Source organism: Argentina silus, assembly GCF_951799395.1.
Source record: "Argentina silus genome assembly, chromosome: 11".
Classification (NCBI taxonomy): Eukaryota; Metazoa; Chordata; class Actinopteri; order Argentiniformes; family Argentinidae; genus Argentina; species Argentina silus.
Window position 1 is genome coordinate 4,021,583 of NC_139665.1, and position 11,653 is coordinate 4,033,235.

The 11,653-nt window shown below is 47.0% G+C and overlaps 1 protein-coding gene across 1 annotated transcript in view; it reads right to left on the bottom strand.

Annotated features, from left to right (window-relative positions):
* The window catches only part of acadl (acyl-CoA dehydrogenase long chain), a 402,840-nt gene that overhangs the window by 322,409 nt on the left and 68,778 nt on the right, over positions 1-11,653 (bottom strand). The window lies entirely within an intron of this gene.

The following is an 11,653-nucleotide window of genomic DNA, read 5'->3' on the forward strand; positions in this document are numbered from 1 at the left end:
TATCTGCATTGGTAATTTATGTTGTTATAGTTTCCAATAATTTGGTTCAAATCAGTTCAACACAAACTAAATAACTACTATAGCTAAATAACTGTGCTTATAGGTTATTGGTGAAGCATTTGTTTGTGCTTTAGCCCCTTCCTTTAAGAGCATTCTAAACACATCTCCTACCACCATTTCCAATCCTACATTTTTTTTAAATTAAGTAAAAAGCTCTCTCTCTCTCAACCGTAAATCTTTGTTTTGGTCTGTTTATCTTTTGTCTGTAGTCCAAACTAAAAGACTACACTACTCATCATGCTCTCTTCCACAGCCCTCCACTGTGTACATATTCAACTGCAGTCCTTTCTATAGCTGTCTCTCTGCTTCAACATTACCTGAAAAAAAAAAAAAAAAAAAAAAATATATATATATATATATATATATATATATACACACAAAGGCTTCTAGCATTACGACTGCCAATGGCCCCTGGTATGAGCATTGATTACATTGTCTTATGATGTCTGTTGGATAGATGATTCACTTACTTAAACAAATGCATTTGTTGTAAGTCGCTTTGGATAAAGGCATCTGCTAAATGCCATAAATGTAAAATGTAAATTGACAGTAGACCCCACTTGTCAATCAGAGCCGATTAGAGCTGCCTTGCAGAGTGGGATCATTACCTTGCCGTCTCAACGCACTACCTCCCCATGGGGCACAGAGCATCTCAGACAAACCACGCTGATGAGAGCCCCCCCGCCCAGGTGGAGGCGGGGCCATGAAGCCGCCCTGATGAGAGCCACATGCCCATTCTGTCCAAATGTACACTGGTATGTACACTGGTAGAGAGGGGAGAGAAAGAGTCAGAGATAGGAGGAATGTGTGTGTGTGTGTAGGGGGGGCACAGAAGGAAGATTGGCAGACACACCACTTCCTAATGAGAGAGGGGTCAGGGGTCAAGTTCTCTCTCCTCGTTGTCTGCCACTTTCCTCAAATCAGCCAGCTCACACTGTGGCAGAAGATGATTGGGGCCTGGCACGCCGGTCAAAGACATCACGTGGTTCTTACCTGGGATGCAGTCAGAGACAGAGAGGGACGAGGACAGAGAACAAGGGTTTAGATTAGCAAATCTTCTACATTTCAGAAAGTTTGATTTCAAAAGGATTGAAGCAGTCAAACTAAAGTGACTCTTATCTGTGGTGTAGCTATATGCGGGATCTCTCTCTCTCTCTCTCTCTCTCTCTCTCTCTCTCTCTCTCTCTCTCGGGTGGGGTACAGTGGGGGATGCACAGCAGGCTCATTAAACACAGATTTATTTATGAGGCTAGCTTACTTTCTGTAATTTCATGTTCCACTTGCCTGCCAGGGCACCTGATAACAATTTGAAACTATTTATGATCCCGCCTATGTGCAGTTTAAGCGAACACATTGTCACATACACACACCAACACATAGTGTCTTCTCAAATAATTCATACTCTCTCTCTCTCTCTCTCTCTCTCTCTGAGATGTTCTTCATGAGACACACGGCATTCATTTCCCTCCACTTTAGCGTTTAGCCACTTTAGCATTGACATTGTTGGCCCCATATCTCAGCAGCTCTGCCCGCTAAGCCGCGGGTTTGGCTCATCTCATCCCGGTCCTCTGTGTGGCCCTGCACTCTGCCTCTCTGGGCCGCGGCGCAGCTTGCAGGGTCCTCTGCTCCCTAATTCTGCCTAAGCCCCTGGATTTCCTAATTGAAGTCATTATTCGCTCAATTGTCTGGCTTTAACCCCTCTCCCTCCAGTGCTGTGGCTGGCAGTGATTAGAGAAGAGAACCTCGCCACGAACAATAGTGACGGGAGGGATTTGACACTGTTGGCCAAGTGGTAATCCAGACCCATCCATTTGGTATTGGATTAGAGTTCAGTCGCATGTCTAACTGGCACTGGGTCAGAGCCCCGCCGTGGACCACTGGGGAGCAAGGCTGTGTTTGCAGCTTTGGAAGAATGGCTGTGAGAAGGTGGGCGGGTCATCCCTCACTGGAAGGAAGGAGCAGCATTGCATTGGGTTTATTTACAAGGCTCTCCTGCAGAAACTACCGTCTCACCTTTCATCACCACTTATATTTAGAAGGGATTCATGTTATTTTATTGAATGTTATTTTTTAAATGGTACAAAGTAGACATTTTTGATTAATCGATTAATCTGTACCCCCCCCCCCCCCCCCGCCCCACACACACACACACACTTACTATACACACAAACTGTAGTGTAGGCAAATAAATAAATACATTTAGATATGATTCAAGCAACGCTATTGGATACAACTTGATTAAGAAATGTAAAGCTGATCCATCCCCAAAAAATCTAAAGTGTACACTCTGTGACTCTGTGACACTCTGTGACACTCTGTGACAGTGCTTTTAAGACGAAGCTCTGAAGAGGATAACGTTTAACAGTAAAGTAGGGAGCCTGCAAGCCCCCCCCCCTCACCCCCCACCCACCCCCCAAGTCACAACTACTCCGCAATACCACACTGTCAGATCCTGCCACCCCGGTCTGCAGAACCATGTGCCGTGTGTCCATCACAGTCAGGGTGGGGTGGTGGTTCTTCTGTTCAGCATTAGCAGGCCTCAGATGACTGCATCACAGCTCATATGGCCGTAGTTAAACGGACACAATAAAAGGCATCATTGTTTATCTGGTGACTGACAATAGCTTGAGGGGTGATGGAGACACGGAGTGTCCATCAGCCTGTCATCATGTTCCGCACACACATTGTGTGTGTGTGTGTGTGTGTGTGTGTGTGCGTGTGTGTGACAGACCTCCATTGGTCCATCTGTGTCACACTCATCGCCTCTGTGTGTGGGACTGTCCTGATTAATAATGTCTATTTTTAAAATGTTGAAATGGAAAATGTTTCGTCCGACCGATCGGCTCCTTTCCGTGTAGCCAGCGTGCTTGTTGCCTTGTTTATGAACAGTAGAGAGTGAGGACATCACAGTGAGGTTGGTACAGGGATTGCCAGTCCTCTATGTAGGTAGGTTTTGTGGAGGTATCTCCTCCACCGATGGGTATTAGCCCATATGCCAGTGTGATAGGAGGCCATTAGAGGTCGGGGGGCGGGGGCGGGGGGGGTATAGATGGGGGAGAGGGACGCAGGTGCACCGTGGGCTGATATAACCCAGGATGCATAGGGTGGGGGCAGGGGGGGGGGCACTCTCTGTGGAATGCACAAACACACCTGTGATCCCCTGCTAGCACACTCACACACACCCCCCCCCCCCACACACACACCCCCACCCCCCGCCCCCCGCCCCCCTTTCCGCTACCACAGATTAATACACACTCTGATAAACATACTAATACCTCAGCAGTGTACACACCATTGAACACACAGCAATCAGCTAGCTGTCACGTGGCGGTCTCTGCAGCGCTGCAGCATGCACCACAGCAACCAGGGCACACTTCAGCAGTCCTACCTCATCAGACAAGGCATAACGTATCAACACATGGCTGGCACATGGGTCTGTACCCCAGATACTCCACAGATGACAGCGTGATCTGACCTGTCTGGACGGCTCATCATCCTCCTTTATCACTCCCGGGGGGGGGGGGGGGGGGGGGGAAGGAGAAGACTGTTGACCGAATGTCTCTTCTGCTGTTGAACATTACAAGACAAGAAAGTGGCACTTTGACCACATTTCATCTGACGTGAATTTATCGAAATACATTATGCATATTGCAGTTGTGCCAAAAAAGGATTGTTGTGCGCAATTCTTAAAACACCAAGGGCCGATTCACTTCCTCCACCTCTGCAGGAAAGGGCATAATTAACAAAAGAGGATTCACCTCATTCTCGCCAAATCGCATAGGCCATAAGAGAGACCACAGGTGTAAGAAGGGTGGTGGCAGAAAGCAGGCTGCAAAACATCAGGAACGAATACACAACAAACAACAGTCAGTAACATACAGATGGTCGAACCACTACTACACCCAGAGATGAAACAGACTCAGAAAACAACCACATCACATCGCCTGGAAAACAAACATTTAATTACACGGACCCAACTAAATAAACAGTGGACAAGCTGTCTTTCATATGCACCTCTAAATAGCATTAGATCAGAACTGTAATGGTTTTATGTACGTCAAAACACATTCAAAGGGCATTCCAAAGGGTACAAGAAAGAAGACATTAAAGATGAATAAGGCTTGAACCTTTAGATGTCTGGAATCCGATAATTTTATATCCACATATTTCGCACAGTAAAAGTTACATTTGCTGTAAACGGCAAAGACATGGCGACTTATTATACGGACCTAAAATAAAGTACTCTCGCCTTGCTATAAACGTTGCTTTTACACGCCCAGTTTATTTGAGCTATTTCATTGATCTTGAATGAGTTTGAATGATTTATGAAATCATCTGCTAGTGAACCCTTTACTGAGCTAAATCGCCTGCCATAATATAGCCTTTTTCTCTGTCCACTCATCTGTATTGAACATTTTCTTCTTCTCTTTCTCTATCATCCACCCATATACAGACCCGTCAGTCCTTAGCCAATCCTCTCTCTCTCTCTCTCTCTCTCCCTCTCTCTCTCTCTCTCTCTCTCTCTCTCTCTCTCTCTCTCTCTCTCTCTCTCTCTCCCTCCCTCTCTCTCTCTCTCTCTCTCTCTCTCTCTCTCTCCCTCTCTCTCTCTCTCTCCCTCCCTCTCTCTCTCTCTCTCTCTCTCTCTCTCTCTCTCTCCCTCTCTCTCTCTCTCTTCTCTCTCTCTCTCTCTCTCTCTCTCTACCCCTCCTTACCCTGTGTCTGTCCTGCCTCTGTCACCTCAGATTGACTGTATGGCACCTTTCTGATGAATGATTCACCCTGAGGATTAGGATGGGACACTGGAAGCCTTCAGATATTAACAGCAGCCATCAACGTGCCCACATAATGGGAAAATCCATCAGCCATTCTTCCCTTATTGTGTTTATCTTGATGAGAGGCTTGAGTTACTCATTGGCACTGGTGGAGTTGAGTCTGGATCTATGGAATAAGACAACTATTTAGAGCAAGGGTCCCCACTCTGACAGCTAGACCTCCTCTGATCAATGATAAGTGGGCCAGGTTGTATTTATTAATTTGCACCTCAGGAGCTTTCAAATATTGACCGCTGAGAAAGTAAATAAATGGAGTGAAATGCGTACATTAGTTGCCGTATTTGTGAGCATCCGTATGCAAGGGAGCATCCTGGGAGGGTAAGCATGCTTTAAACTTTGACCTTAGCTCTGCCCGACGGCTACAGTGATTACATACAGAGAGAGAGAGAGAGAGAGAGAGAGAGAGGGAGAGAGAGAGAGAGAGAGGGAGAGAGAGAGAGAGAGAGAGGGAGAGAGAGAGAGAGAGAGAGAGAGAGAGAGAGAGAGAGAGAGAGAGAGAGAGAGAGCCAATGAGCTCTTAAGCATTAGCAATGGAACTGTTACATAAGGCAATGGTTTCAGGGTTTGTAAATAATTGTGTCACTGCACAACAGTTTGTGTGTGTGTGTGTCTCTCTCTCTCTCTCTCTCTCTCTCTCTCTCTCTCTCACTCCTTTCTCTTTTTTTGTGTTGAATATTCTTAATGCAAGCTGGAGACTCGACCATTTCTCAGAATCAGCTCCTACTACAAAAAAAACCTTTGGGTTCCATGTAGAACTATTTTGGGTTCCATGTAGACCCTTTTGGGTTCTATTTAGAACCCTCTGTGGAAAGGGTTCAACATGGAACCCAAAAGGGTTCTTCAAAGGGTGCCTCTACAGGGAAAAATAAAGAACCCCTTTTTTGGTACAAACCACCTTTCTTTTTTTACGAGTGTATAACAAAACAACTGCAATGGACAGGCCAGTCACAACTAACCCCCCTTGCCTCCCTCTGCCTCCTCCTCTTAGTCCTGATTAATGAGTGATAGTGGTGGGATCTGCTCTGGTGAAGAGCCAGTGCCCTTTGCCCTTTGCCACCTGTTAATGCCAGTGTGTCAGTCATTAAGAAAGGAACTGCGGTTGTTAATTCTCCACACCTCCCCGGGACAGAGAGCAGGGGAGGGAGGGCTGCGTTTGAGGAGAAGAGGATTTTCCTGGACAGCCTAACTAGACGGCTTCAAAGGCAGACTCTGGGGTATGCCGTCTCACCTGTGAAAACAGAGCCACTTTCCTCCAATACACTGTGGTGAACAAGGGTGAACAAAGGTGAACAAGAGTGAACAAGGGTGAACAAGAGTGAACAAGGGTGAACAAGAGTGAACAAGGGTGAACAAGAGTGAACAAGGGTGAACAAGGGCCCACATGTTTCCCTGCCCTCCGACATAAGATGGCAGAGCTCGTGCGCCAATCGCATTCACCTCGCTGCCGCTGCCCGTTCCATTCTCTGTTGTTGCATGTCCCTTTTTGAAAGTCTCTGGCAGCGCCTCCCCGCTTGTTTCTTTGCTCTCGTATCCCAGAGTCGACCATGAAAGAGACAAACCTGACACGGTTCAGTGGGGTTGCTTCATAGAGGAGTCTGTCATTTGTTTATGGCAGACATGTTGGTTGTTTGTTTATCAGACATGTTGGTTGTTTGTTTATCAGACATGTTGGTTGTTTGTTTATCAGACATGTTGGTTGTTTGTTTACCAGACATGTTGATTGTTTGTTTATCAGACATGTTGGTTGTTTGTTTATCAGACATGTTGGTTGTTTGTTTATCAGACATGTTGGTTGTTTGTTTACCAGACATGTTGATTGTTTGTTTATCAGACATGTTGGTTGTTTGTTTACCAGACATGTTGATTGTTTGTTTATCAGACATGTTGGTTGTTTGTTTATCAGACATGTTGGTTGTTTGTTTACCAGACATGTTGGTTGTTTGTTTATCAGACATGTTGGTTGTTTGTTTACCAGACATGTTGATTGTTTGTTTATCAGACATGTTGGTTGTTTGTTTATCAGACATGTTGGAAGGCTGAGAGACATCCTGATAAACATGAAACAATAAACAAACAGTAGGTGATAGAGAGGGAGGGCGGAGCAGGGAGGGCGGAGCAGGGTGAGTGTGTGTGTGTGTGTGTGTGTGTGTGTGTGTGTGTGTGTGTGTGTGTGTGTGTGTGTGTGTGTGTGTGTGTGTGTGTGTGTGTGTGTGTGAAAGAGAGAGAGAGAGAGAGAAAGAGAGAGGGGGGGGGTGGGTGCAGGAGAAAGAGAACCCAGAAAGTGTGAGGAGGAGGAGGAGGAGGAGGAGGAGGAGGAGGAGGGAGGGAGAGAAAGCACAGCTGGCTGAGCTGCTGCAGACACAGAGCACCAGCTGCAGACACTTGTGTAGAGAAACCGCGGCCAGGTGCCCAGGATTTCATGCTCCTTCCCTCCTTCAGTGGGTCGCTATGCAGCGTGTTGAACCATTACTGCACCGTGTTAACACCGGCTGTTCCTGAGCAGCGGCCCTGCAAGCTTAAGCCTAAGTGAACCCACCGCCTGGGGACCCAAGTCGCTGACTCGTCTGACAAGAGCACGCACGGGGAGAATGGTCTTAACATCGTCACGTTTCGAACTGCAGCGTGTTCCCATTGATAACGACAAAGACGATGACCCTATCAATCACAATGTTTTCGTGAGTTTTGGACCATCAAGAAAAGAAGTCAATTTTGACCTCCAGAATGTTTCTGTTGCAGCTATTCGGGTGACGGAGGAAGAGTTGAATGAAATCTTTATCGCCTGAGGTGAAAAAAAAAAAAGAGCTTGAGAAGGAAAGAGAGAAACAATTCCCTCAGATGACTTCAAGTCTGTGAACAATGACGGGGGAAGAGAGCATGACATCCTAAAACACACAGTTCCTCCTCCTCACGCTAAATCATCTCCCTGACCCCTCCCCTCCTCTCTCCCTGGCAAACCCTGTCCCAAATCTGTCATTTATCTAATCAGGCTGTTTGAAGCCTATCTGGTGCATAAACACACAAAGGAAGTCTTTAGACCTGTAATCACAGGGCTCCTCGCAGGGCTAGCCTGCTCCAGCCCACTGCAACCCGCTCCAGCCCCAGACAACTGTTAACAATTAGGCCAATTAGTGGCTCCATGTCGCCAGCCAGAGCCGCTGCTTGTTTATAATTTAATCGAACAAAACGTCAAAACAGTCAAGTCTTGAGAGAAACAAGATGCGCCCGTGAGATGAATTTTTTTTGAGTGCTAGCCTTAGCAAAGTAGAAAACAGGGTTGGCTTCGAGATGCAGGACGATGTAGGAGACACAGAGCAACAAGAGGAGAGAGAGATTGAGAAAATGAGGAATGCCTTGGTTTTCTTTTCTTTTTTGACATTCTGGATTTCATTATTATTTGATCCCCTTCACCCATTGATAATCTAGAAGTAACCTGATGAAGTGAACTACTGGATTCCTAAGAGAGATGAGATTGGCGCAGTGACATGCCATATCGTTCATGAAGAAATCCTGGTGGCATCCACCATGGTCTGTTGCTGCGTTTCAGGCACGTTTCAGTATTTTCCTGACCTGCGTAGTGTGCACATCCTCACCAACGCAAGCACCTTTGATGTGTGTGTATGCTTATGACGTGCTTTCAATTGCAAATGCTTCTGACATGGCTTGTGGGCTATGAAACCAACCAAGGGAGAAGACTACTTACTAGACTACTACAGTAGAAGTAAATAATAGGAACCAAAGTCGTAGTCGAGAATGCCAGATTGGCCAGATGGAATAGGAAGTTTAACATGGTTTCAATGGGGAAACATGCTTTTTGGCACCAGCCACTGCAGTGCCCTGCAGTTCTTCCCATGGCCACATGGTATATCCAGCTTCAAAATCTCTCGACAGGATTGTTCCCCTGCCTTCACCCTACTCCATTCCTTTTGTATAGCATAATCTCTCTCTCTCTCTCTCTCTCTCTCTCTCTCTCTCTCTCTCTCTCTCTCAGGCAGGCAGAGACAGACAGACAGACAGACAGACAGACAGACAGACAGAGAGCAGGGTATGGGTCTGTCATGCACAGCCTTGGCAGCCTTAAGCACTGGGGCTCCACACAGTATCTGTCAGTTAATCTCATCTGTGAGGAGGAGATGTGATTATGTCGGCCATATTTATTTACATAATAATTACAGCAGCTGACCCTACTAACTGGAAAGACAGGGCAAGGAGAGCAGAGCCTACCACACTACCCCCTTGCTCTCTCTCTCTCTCTCTCACACACACACACACACACCCGGACACACGCACACACATCTGAATCTTTTTGTTTTAAATCTACAGCACTCTTAAATGTATCCTAGGTGGGGTGGCACACAAACGCTGCATACTGCATTCACATACTTCATCCACACAAACACACACTAAGCACAGGGACGATCTAACAGATTTGCTGGCCCAGGTGGAGGATGGGGGCGGAGGGGGTACAGAGAGTATTATTCTATTAGTCCTGCTGTTTGAGAGGAGGTCTAACTGGATTAGTTAAGGGGGGGATAGGTAGTGTGTGAAATGAGGTTAGCGTGCGGGCAGGGCAGGACAGACCACCGTAATGAGCCCACTGTCCAGGGAGCTGTGCCTGGCCCTGTGCCAACGCTGCCTCCCACTCCCTATTTATTAATTTATTTCAGCATTATTTCCACCAAACGAATAAAAAGGTTGCAGCATCGCCATGGGAGAGTGAGGACCGGAGAGGGACATCATCTCACATTCTCTCTTCTACCCCCTCTGTTTCAGTCTGTAACTCTCTCTCTCACCCTCTGTTTCAGTCTGTAACTCTCTCTCTCACCCTCTGTTTCAGTCTGTAACTCTCCTACCCCCTCTGTTTCAGTCTGTAACTCTCCTACCCCCTCTGTTTCAGTCTGTAACTCTCTCTCACCCTCTGTTTCGGTCTGTAACTCTCTCTCTCACCCTCTGTTTCAGTCTGTAACTCTCTCTCTCACCCTCTGTTTCAGTCTGTAACTCTCCTACCCCCTCTGTTTCAGTCTGTAACTCTCCTACCCCCTCTGTTTCAGCCTGTAACTCTCTCTCTCACCCTCTGTTTCGGTCTGTAACTCTCTCTCTCACCCTCTGTTTCAGTCTGTAACTCTCCTACCCCCTCTGTTTCAGTCTGTAACTCTCCTACCCCCTCTGTTTCAGTCTGTAACTCTCTCTCTCAACCTCTGTTTCGGTCTGTAACTCTCATACTCGCCTACCTTGCAAGCAATGGTCAGCCCCCAAACCCCCCCTGCCCGATCACTCCGCTCTTCCACCTCAGCTGGCCGCCTGGCACCGCCGCCTCTATGTGGATGCAGCAGCCGCACTACTCGGTCATGGCTTTTCACTGTCCTGGTGCCCCGCTGGTGGAACGAGCTTCCCACTGCTGTCAGGACTACAGTCACAACCTATCTTCCATCGTAGATTGAAGACCCATCTCATCAGTACCTCCTAAAGACCTCTTCATCCCCTCTGTACAAGTTTCTCCTGTAAATTCAAAAATAAATAAATAATAAAAATTCTTCCTTCTTCTAGCATTGTGACTGCCAATAGCCCCTGGTCCTACCATAGATTACTTTTTCTTATGATGACTGATGGATAGATGATTCACCTACTTAAACAAATGTATTTTGATGTACGTCACTTTGGATAAAGGCGTCTGCTAAATGCCACAAATATAAATGTAAATGTGAATGCGATGACGGCACTATGGGTCCATAACAGTACGGTGTAGTTCGTGGTTGGCATCGCCCCATTGATCAGTAAGCAGGTTTTATTAGTGTGGCCTCCTAACAGGTACTCACAGTGTTCTGTTCTAACACGTCCACACAACACTGAGCAGCGCCATCGCTGTCCGTCTGCATCCCTGCTCTCTTTCTTTCCTTTCTGTCCGTCTTCCTCCATCTCTCCCGTCGTCCGTCTTCCCAGACAGTCTTGCATCGGGGCTTGAATCTTCACAACAGATAATGCCACTAATTTCATTAATTATAAACCAATATGCTACTGGGAGCCTCCAGAGGCAGCTTACCCAGCACCGGCATCTGGTCCGCACAAACACAGCGAGGGAGAGAGGGAGAGAGGGAACGAGGGAGGGGGGGGGAAAGGGGAGACAAATGGAGAGTGAGAGGAGATGGCAAGGACATCTACTCCCCCCGCCCCCCGGTGTTGGGTGGTGTGTGTGTGTGTGTGTGTGTGTGTGTGTGTGTGTGTGTGTGTGTGTGTGTGTGTGTGTATGCAGGGTGGGGGCAGGCTCGAATAAAGCAATTATATTTCAAAGGTCTTATCTACATACTCATTTCATATCAAAATATGAGCTAAAGGAGGCATACACATACACACACATACACAGTACACACACACACACACACACACACAGTACACACACACACACTCTTTGCCTTTGGTCAATAGACAATACAGACAGCACCTCACTGAAAGCTGCAGGTAACACAGGGTTTGGGCTAGCCATGTTGAAGCCATGTAGGGTCAGGGACGGAGCATGCCCAGGGGGCAGATGGTTCATGTAGGGTCAGGGATGGAGCATGCCCAGGGGGCAGATGGTTCATGGGAGTGAAGGCAGGGTAGGGGATGAGGGGAAGGGATGTGAACAGGTTTATCTCTCACATGACAGACTATCTGCAGCACTAAACCTCACAACACATCACACACCGCTTGGCATCAGGGCAGCGGTATATAAATAAATATGTCTTCAGCAGATGTGTCTCCTGCATTAATAGTAATTGTGTGTAAAA